This window comes from Sminthopsis crassicaudata, chromosome 1, assembly GCF_048593235.1.
Source record: "Sminthopsis crassicaudata isolate SCR6 chromosome 1, ASM4859323v1, whole genome shotgun sequence".
In the NCBI taxonomy this organism is placed as follows: Eukaryota; Metazoa; Chordata; class Mammalia; order Dasyuromorphia; family Dasyuridae; genus Sminthopsis; species Sminthopsis crassicaudata.
The window spans coordinates 511,034,165-511,044,214 of NC_133617.1; positions in this window are offsets into that span (position 1 = coordinate 511,034,165).

Sequence of the window (10,050 nt, forward strand, 5' to 3'; positions counted from 1 at the left end):
TACATAATTATGTCATAGAATATCACAGCTACCAAGCATTAAAATTATGGAGGCTGAGCCAAGATGGTGGAGTAAAGGTAAGAATTTGCCCAATCTCTCCCTCAAACCACTCCATATTCCTTTAAATAATGAAGCCAAACAAATTTTAGAACTAGAATATTTTCTAGCCAAAAAGAATTTAAGTCGGAGGAAAGATCTGTGATATTGGGGTGAGAACCCAGCTTACAATCCCTGCACAGCCCTGATCCAGTCCCAGCCCTGGAAGGTCAACAGAAAAGATCTGTGGAACCAGGGTGGGATCCCAGCAGATCCCGGTCCCAATCCTAGGCCTAAGCATCAGCAAAGCAGAATTTCATTCCTTTAGAATTTATAGCTGCAGTGGGGTAGAAACACTGCTAACAGCTCCAGGGCAGAAAGGAATACTTATGGTCAGGTTCCTTGGAGGATCTCTGAAAACAGCTGCACAATACCCCTGAAGCTTGGGTCAGTACACTCTCTACCATGGAAACACAGTCTTACTTTAACAAAGAATTAAAAGCCAAGTAATAGATTTGGAAAATGAGCTGACAACAAAAAAAACTTTCTGACCATTGAACAATGGTGACCATTGCCACTATTATTATGGTGACAAGGAAGATCAAAACACACACTCAGGAGAAGATAACAAAATCAAAGGTCCTACATCCAAGCCTCCAAGAAAAATTAGACTTGTTCTCAAGCTATGGAAGAGCTCAAAAAAGGATTTTGATAATCAAGTAAGAGAGATGCAGGAAAATTTAGGAAAATAATTGAGAATGGTGCAAAAGGAAATGCAAAAAGCTAATGAGGAAAAGGATGCCTTAAAAAGAAAAATTGGACAATTGGGAAAGGAGGCACAAAAACTCACTGAAGAAAATAATTCCTTAAAAAATAGAATCGAACAAATGGAAACTAATGACTTTATGAGAAATCAAGATACAATAAAGCCAAACCAAAAAATAGAAAAAAAGTGAAATATCTCATTGGAAAAACAACTGATTTGGAAAATAGATCCAGGAGAGATAATTTTAAAATTATTGGTTTACCTGAAAGTCATGATTTTTTAAAAAAGGAGCCTGAGCATCATCTTTCAAGAAGTTATCAAGGAAAACTGTCCTGAATTCTTGAACCAGACCATAAAATAAAAATTGAAAAAATCCACTGATCACCTCTGGAAAGAGATCCCAAAACGAAAAGTCCCAGAAATATAACCAAATTCCAGAACTCCCAGGTCAAGGAGAAAATATTGCAAGGATCAAGAATTAAAATTGTAGGTTACCCAAAGTGTCAAAGGGACATTAGGAAATGCAATATATTCCCAGTAGGCTACTTAGTGGTGCAAAAATGGTGCATAAATAGTGGATAGAGCAGTTGGGTCTGGAATCAGAACACCTGAGTTCAAATCTAGCCTCAGACACTTACTAGTTATATGCCTGTGACCTCAGTTTGGTTCTAAAATAGCACATTACTTCTCTTGACCTTTGAGTTATTAGAAGATCCTGAAATGCCTTCTGAATCCCCGAATAAAAAGACACTTATCAGAAGAAAGGACTTGTTTGTACAAAAATATTTATGGCAGCTGTTTTTGTGGTGGCAAGCAACTAGAAATTGATGGGGTGTCCATAAATTGAGGGATGGATGAATAAATGGGGTATATTATTATAATGAAATATTATTGTGCTATAGGAAATGTTAAGTAGGCTGATTTCAGAAAAAAATCTGTAAAAGATCTACATGAACTGATGCAAAGTAACATGAACTGATGCAAAGTGAAATGAGCAGGAGAACATTGTATACAGTACAATGATCCATTGTGATTGACTTAGCTCTTCTCAGCAACACAACGATCTCGGACAATTCCAAAAGACTCTTTATGAAACATGCTATCAATAACTAGAGAAAGAATTGATGATTCTAAATGCATATTAAAGCATACAATTTTCAGTTTGCTTTTTCATACTTCTTTCCTTTTGTTCCATTTCTTTTTATACAAATGAGTAATGTGATTACTCATATATAACCTATAGGGTTTTTAGGGACAAGTAAGGAGATGGAGGAAAGGAGAAAATTTAGATTTCAAAATGTATTAAACAAATGTTAAAAATTATCTTTACTTGTAACTGGGCGGGGGGAGAATAAAAGAAAAGAAAAAAGAAATTAGTAATTATAGCTAATAAGATTTTAGTATTTTGTACATCTTAATTATTTGAATATCAGTCATATATGTATGTCAAACACTATGTTACTAGAAAAATTCAGTAAGAATTCCAGGATGTCTCCTACCTGTACCTCCTGTAATTAGTTTGCATAGTAGATAGAGTGCTAAGTTTGGAGTCAGGAACACTCTAGCCTCAGACACTTACTAGCTATGAGATTCTGGAAAAGTCAATTAACTTTGTCTACTTCAACTTCCTCAACTGTAAAATGAGAGTAATAATAGCACTTACATTGTAGAGTTGATGTGAAAATCAAATAAGAAAATATTTGTAAAATACTTAATAAGAATTTTTGTTTTTCTTCCCAGATTATTTTTACCTTCTAAATCCAATTCTTCCTGTGCAACAAGAAATTCAGTTCTGCACACATATATTATGTCTAGGATATACTATAACATATTTAACATGTATAAGACTGCTTGCCATCTAAGACGGAGGGAAGGGAAAAATCGGAGCAGAAGTGAGTGCAAGGGATAATGTTGTAAAAAATCACCCATGCATATGTACTGTCAAAAAAAGTTATAAGTATAAAATTAAAAAAAAAGAATAAAGAACAAACAATAATCAAAAAAAAAAAAGAGGAGGAGGAGAATAAGGAAAAAAAAATACTTAGCAAGAACAGGCACTTAATAAATTCTTGTTTCCTTCTTTTTTCCTTTACTTTCTCAATGGGATCTGCCCTTCTGCTTATATATAAACATACCAAACAACCTCCTGTTTGATGTGATAGAGATGATATAAGTTGAAAATTTAAGGGAAATGGAATCAAGTGGAACAAAAGCAAGATGGGAAATTGAGGACCTTTCATGAATATTTTTATGATCTCATGTTTATTTACCATCTCTTTTCTTGCAGGAGTATAAACAGAAAACGTAGTCACTGACCTGTCAGAGACTTCTTACCAACTTCCAAGAAGAATCACTGATCCATATAAGAAAGACTTAATGGCCTTTAGAGTAACTTCAAAATTACTAGAGCTAAGTACAGCCTTATCACCAACTCTCATCTCTTCCACATCTTCTCTCAGCCAATAGGGGCTTGGTCTCCACCCTTCTCCTCCCCCAATAACTACAACTTTAGCCAGCCCAGTTAGAAATGATTCACATGTTCTGATGAAAGATTCTGATTCCTCTGAGAAACAGTAATCTGAGTGAGTGACCTTCTTTATCCTTGGACCAATCTCTTTCAGTATAATTGGTCTCTTCAGGCAAAAGTCTTTTTGTTTAGAGTTAGTATATTTGAAGGGTGATCTATTCCCCATGACCTCTGTTCTCTACAAACACACTGTGATGAAATACTCAGTCCCCTGAGGAGGAATATGGGATATGGGAAGGGAGGAGAGAGATGCTATGTTCCCATGGCCCTAGCCACGGGAAGGAGCCCCAAGCCATAGAACAGGGATGTAGAAGACATAAAAATCTAATATCTTCTTTTCTCACTTCTATATAATAATCTGGGACCTCTTGAAACATACTTGATGGCCTCATGATCCTATTTTCAATCATATCCACTTAAATTTTTGTGTGTGTATGGGCCTTCCCCAGTGGAATGTAAGTGCTTCAAGGCAAGAGCTGTTTGTATTTAGAGAGGCACTTAATAACTGTTCATTGATGGACTAATTGATATATAAGCCAGCTAACAATAAGCAACTGAAAATCTTCAAAATTAATGAAATACAGTCCTTGACAGAAAGTTGCTTGGCCCTCCAGCTTTCCTCTTCCACAAATTAAAATGGGCCCTTTTGGATATCAACATAGTCAACATAGATGGGCCTTCTACCGACAAAAATAAAATCTCCAAGTTTTATTACAGAAGCCAAGCTGGGCAAATAGTTCATAGAATTCTAGGTATTTGGTAAGATCCTGTGGAGATAAAGCTCATAGTAAACAATTATTTTTGGCTTCTTCAATCTTTTCTGCTTCATAACCAGATCGTATCAATAAGCTATACTTGACTTGGTTTAATAGTCAATAAAAATACAATGTTCTTCTGTGTTGATCTCTATTCTTATTATAGCCATTATGAAGCCATGACTCAGATTCCTAGGTCTCTCTATCATATAGACCCAGCAGTTTGTTATTGGAGGCAGGCTTTGGGATAGGTAGGGAATTTTTCTTAGAGGATAGATGCAAAATTGACTTTTCCTTTCTTTATCCTTCATGTTTCAGGTTGTAATATATTCTCTCTTTCATACTTTTCAAAGCAAGTGATTCACTCTTCTTTTTATGTGTGTGTTGGGAATGGGGAAAAAAACCCTTTTAATACTAGTATAACTCAGGACCGCATTTAACTTTGAACACCTAGTTTCCTCTAATTCAGACTGGTAAGAATCCTAAGTAAGCAATTCCTATTCACACATTCTATTTTATGATCATGCCAGAATGACAAATCAAATAGAAAGTATGTAATAAAAAGAGAAAATTTAAAAAGCAACATAGAAGAAAAAATGGGGAGTGAATAATTTTCAAAATTTCACCCCAACTCTCAAGGAAATTTCTACAAGTAAGAAAATCTATCCTTTTCGAAGAAAGCAAATAGAATGAGGAAATTTCCTTCCAACTTGGTCTCAATAGCCAGCACAGAGAGCTCCAGATGCCTCAGATGCAATCACTCACTTTGCTTCTGCCAGGATTATCATGATTCTTCCAAGACTCAAGGATTCACCCAATAAGCCCTTCCTCTTTATTATTTCAGCCAAAGATCACAACAAAAAAATTCTCTTTCTTCCTACTCCTTTGATTTATTCTCTTTTTCTTCCCCAATAGTATTTTATTTTTCCAAATACATGTAAAGATAGCTTTCAACATTCATTTTTGTGTTCTAAATTTTTCTTTCTCCCTCCCTTCCCGAGACAGCAAGCAATCTGATATAGGTTAAATATGTGCAATCCTTTTAAATATATTTCCATATTTATCATAATGTTCAAGACAAATCAGACCTTCCTTTAGTTTATCCTCAACTGCTGATAAACATAATGTGCCAGACACTTCCATGAATTCTCCCTTTCTCTGGCTTGCTTCTTCAATCCAACCACTACTTTGATCCCCCATATTCTCCCAGTGTTCAAGTTAGCAAACTATAGGCCATAAAGCAAAAAGGCCCTTGGTTTCTTTCTGTATGGCGCGGGACCTAATAATGGAATTTACATTTTTATTTATTTCCATTTTTCTTTTGTTTTTCAATGGAAAAATCATCTTTATTTAGAGTCCCAACTATCCATGAATTTTTGGATTTGCTTTAATGACTTTTCCTAAAAACTTTCATGACAAAAGCCATAATGCTATTAATAGAAGTTTATGATCTGGCAGTGTCCATGATATAATGCACTATTTTGGAGTAAAATTCCTTTACTTAAAATTCTATGGTAAAAATCTTGACCATTTAATTTTTGATCCAATTTCTCTTTATTTGTTTTTTTAATCGATAAAGTTTTTTTTCAAAACACATGCATAGATAGTTTTCAATAGAATTTATAATTTTAAATACAATAAAACTTTACAAGTGTGAAGAGCATTCTTAGCTCCCAGCTATGCAAAAACAGGCAGCATTCTCAGAAGTGGACTATATGGCTTCGTGTTTAATTACATCACTAATTGTCAGGAGCATAGATAATTCATTCTAGTGACAGACTGAGTAGTCTGGCACTGTCACAATGACCTGTAGTCAATACTGCCTTCTGGTTATTTTCAGACCAACTGTCCAGCATTTCTAATCCTGGATCCATAACTGACCCAGTCTACATGTTTCTGTCTTTACTTCTTAATGGAGAGATCACACTTCCTTGGAATTTGGATTAGAAGCAAAAAAGAGAGACTCCTATTTAGCTACGTGAGGGGTCTACTTAAGAGCAGGGCAAATTTGGCAGGCTTTCCCAACCTTCAAAATAGTATCAGTATGCAATTTTCTCATCATTCAAATCATGAATGAGACCCTTTCCATATGGACCATCACCTAGCATCAATCTGTCTAAAACTGATGGAGAAACGTTTCTGGGAGCCTCATTGCCTAACTCTCATCACTTCAGACCTTTCTACATACAACAAAGGAGTATGAAGTGTTATATTTGCAGACCTTTGATCATTCCAGTGTTATAACTGAGAATCACAGAATTGGAAGGAATCTCCAAGCCCATCTCATCCAACTTGTATCTAAATAAGAATTTATTTTCTTCATATAAGAAACAAAATATCTTACCAAGAACTCCACTGATTCACAATGATTTCAGGAAAAATTTTATTTTACATTCTTGCAAGAATAAGTGTACCCCAATTCCATAGAATGGGACCTAGAGAGGCCAGGCAATACCTTTTTATGGGGTTTAATTAGCCTTACCTCTTCCTTTAGGATTCTTTCTAGGTGACCATTCTCCCTTATATGTGTGTAATATACCCAATTTTAAGCAAAATGTGACACAAGCAATTCTTCTTTTGATTCTTTGAGCTCCTGCTGTTGGTCATGTCTCCATTATACCAATCCTTCTTTGTCCAAGAAGAAAACTCCTCATTCTTATAACCAGTTCCTGTCCCCAAGGAGCTTATATTCTTATATTCTTTTGGGGGAAGAGCAAAGTCGAAAGGAGTTCTGTTCAAATCTAAAACTTCCACTCCTGATTATTCTTTGATGTCCTTGTAGGTTTCAATTTTCTAATTTAAGTTTCATTTCTCCAATTTAATTTTCATTATTGTGGAAACAAATGCCTACCCATTTCTCTCTCACACACATACCCTTTTTTTAAAAATACAATTTGGTTTCCACATCCTTTTTTAACCACTCAAAATTTTTTTATTATAGTTTTTCATTGATAGAACATATGCATGGGTAATTTTTCAACATTGTCCCTTGCAAACACTTCTGTTCCAACTTTTCCCTTCCTTTCCCCCCATCTCCTCCCCTAGATGGCAGGCAGTCTTATACATGTTAAACATGTTAAAGCATATCTTAAATGCAATATATGTGTATATATTTATACAGTTCTCTTGTTGCATAAGAAAAGTCGGATTTAGAAAGGTAAAAATAACCTGGAGAAAAAAACAAAAATGCAAGCAGTCCACACTCATTTCCCAGTGTTCTTTCACATAGAGCCCCTCCAAGTCTCTCCAGGCATCTCTGAAATCATCCTGCTGGTCATTTCTTATAGAACAATAATATTCCATAATATTCCAAGCCATTCTCCAATTGATGGGCATTCATTCAGTTTCCAGTTTCTAGCCACATAAAGAGGGCTGCCACAAACAGTTTTGCACATGTGGGTCCCTTTCCCTGCTTTATGATCTCTTTGGGATATGAGCCCAGTGGAAACACTGCTGGATCAAAGGATGTACACAGTTTGATAACTTTTTGAGCATAATTCCAGATTGCTCTCCAGAATGGCTGGATCAGTTCATAACTTCATCAACAATGCATCAGTGTCCTAATTTTCCCACATCCCCTCCAACATTCATCATTATCTTATTCTGTCATCTTAGCCAGTCTGACAGGTGTCAGAGGTACCTTGTCTTAATTTGCATTTCTCTGATGGATAGCAATGAAGAGTCATAGACTTTAAAAAAAAGGAGGGGCTTTCACATGCTGCTTTTAAATTCCTTTTCTATCTAGTACAGAGTTGTTCCTTCCCTATATTTTGGAGAAGAACATTTTCTCTTCCTGGGCCCTATCTCTTTACTCCTTTTTCCCCTAGAATTTCTTGTAAATATCTCTGTGCAGATTCTTTCTACACTCCAGCATGGAGATCTTCCATACTCTAGGGATCCCAGATCACTGATATTTACTCAACCCTAGATTTCTAACATCCTCTCTTATAGGACTATTCAAAAGAATATACCCAGGAGTTTGCCTGTTACCTCTTGGTTCCACTAAATTCCTCAACTTATTATTCTGAGACCTCAGACCTCCATAATATGTTCAACCACCAAAGACAGTACTAGATAGTCCACGTTCTTACTCTTGGTCTGTGCACAGACATGTCTACTTGCTTTTTCCCTTTCTGATTTCCTGGATTCATTGGTGATCTTATCAACGTGGCCCTAGGATCTTGGACAGTCTGTGAATGGAGGACACCAGAGCCAATCTACAAGACTGTTGAAATCAATGGGACACATCTTCGCATGCTTTGACAGGGGCTGCCCCCAACTCATGATGTCTAGATCCCAGATAGACTCCCCATCTGTAAAAAAACAAACTTTCTTACCAAGAATTCACAATGAATTTTATTTTACATTCTTTCAAGAATAAGAATACCCCAATCACACTTAGAGGCCAGGTCAAGCCTTTTTATGGGGTTTAGTTAGCCCTATCTCTTCCTTCAAGAACCTGAGTGGTCAGGATCTTTCAAGGTGACCAACTTCCCTTATAAGATATGTAACATACACAATTTAAAGCAAAATGTGACCAGAATAGTCCTTCCTTTGATTCTTTGAGGTTGGGAAGAGACCTCAAAAGGTTGAAGTCACAGATCCATGATGCAAGAAGTCTCAAAAGAATTTGCAAGCTTGAACCCATTTCCAAGTAAAAATTTATTGTAATTGTAATGCCAATTGAAATGGTCTAAATTCAAAGCGAATTCAGCAAAAAAAAAAAAAAAATAGAAGCAAGGAGATAAATTGATCCAGTTCTTCATGTTCTTGCTATGCTAATTTTATGGCCTAGGAGTACAACCAAAGTGTGATCTCAAGTATTTGATTATCACTGACCAATAGACAGTAATGTTTGTAGGATTATTCTAAGGTCAGAAAATCATTGACAGATTGTTAGAACAATAGTCTCAGGATCGCTAATATATGTTCCCTAACAAGAGAAGAAATATTTGTAACACGTGTAAAATGTATGGGATTACCTGTCATTGGGGGGAGGGAGTGGAGGGAGGGAGGGGATAATTTGGAAAAATGAATACAAGGGATAATATTATAAAAAAAATTAAATAAAATAAAAAAGAGAAGAAATATTATTATATTCCTTGGCCAGAGGACTTTTAAATTCATTGACAGAACGATAGTATTCTTAATCAGAGGACTTTTAAATTCATTGACAGAACGATAGTATTCTTAATCAGAGGACTTCAGGATCATGGATTCCAAACCCAGAAGATTTAGAATCACTGACAGATTGTCAGAACAGAAGCCCCCTGCAAATCAGGGAACCTTAAAATTATTGCTGTCTCCCCTAGAAGCTTTATTATATCACTACTGTTGGTCTTATCTCCATTCTCCCAATCCTTCCTTATCCAAGAAGGAAACTCTCCCCTCTTACCACATAGACAGTCCTGTCCCCAAAAAGTTTACATTCTTACATTCTTTTAGGGGAGGATAACCCAAGGAAGAGAAGAGCAAAGTCCAGAAGGCTCCTTTCAAATCTAAAACCTCCACCCTTGATTATTCCTTAATGTCCTTTTGGGTTTCAATTTTCTAATTTAAGTTTCATTTCTCCTAGTTAATTTTCATAACAGTGGAAATCAAATAAGTTCCCATCCATTTCTTACACTTCATATCTGATGTAAGGGATGGGGTAGTGATAATCAGGGGAGCCCCTTGATGCACTCTGCTGTGACACTTCCCTTGGCATAGAGTGCATTTCCCGGTCCCTTCCAGGGACACCATAATTGGGCCACTTCTTATTTTCATTGAAGGATGCTTTGAGACAGAAACTCCTAGCTTTTTCATTCGTTTCTACAATGGCGGGTTGGAGTAGAGAAAGGGATTAGATGTGATAAAGGAGATTGACTACTGGACATGAAGAGTCATAGTCTTTAAAAAAAAAGATAAGTTTTGCTCTCATCTTCTCTTCCTGTTGATCTCACTGTTAGGACTTTTCCTACTCTCCT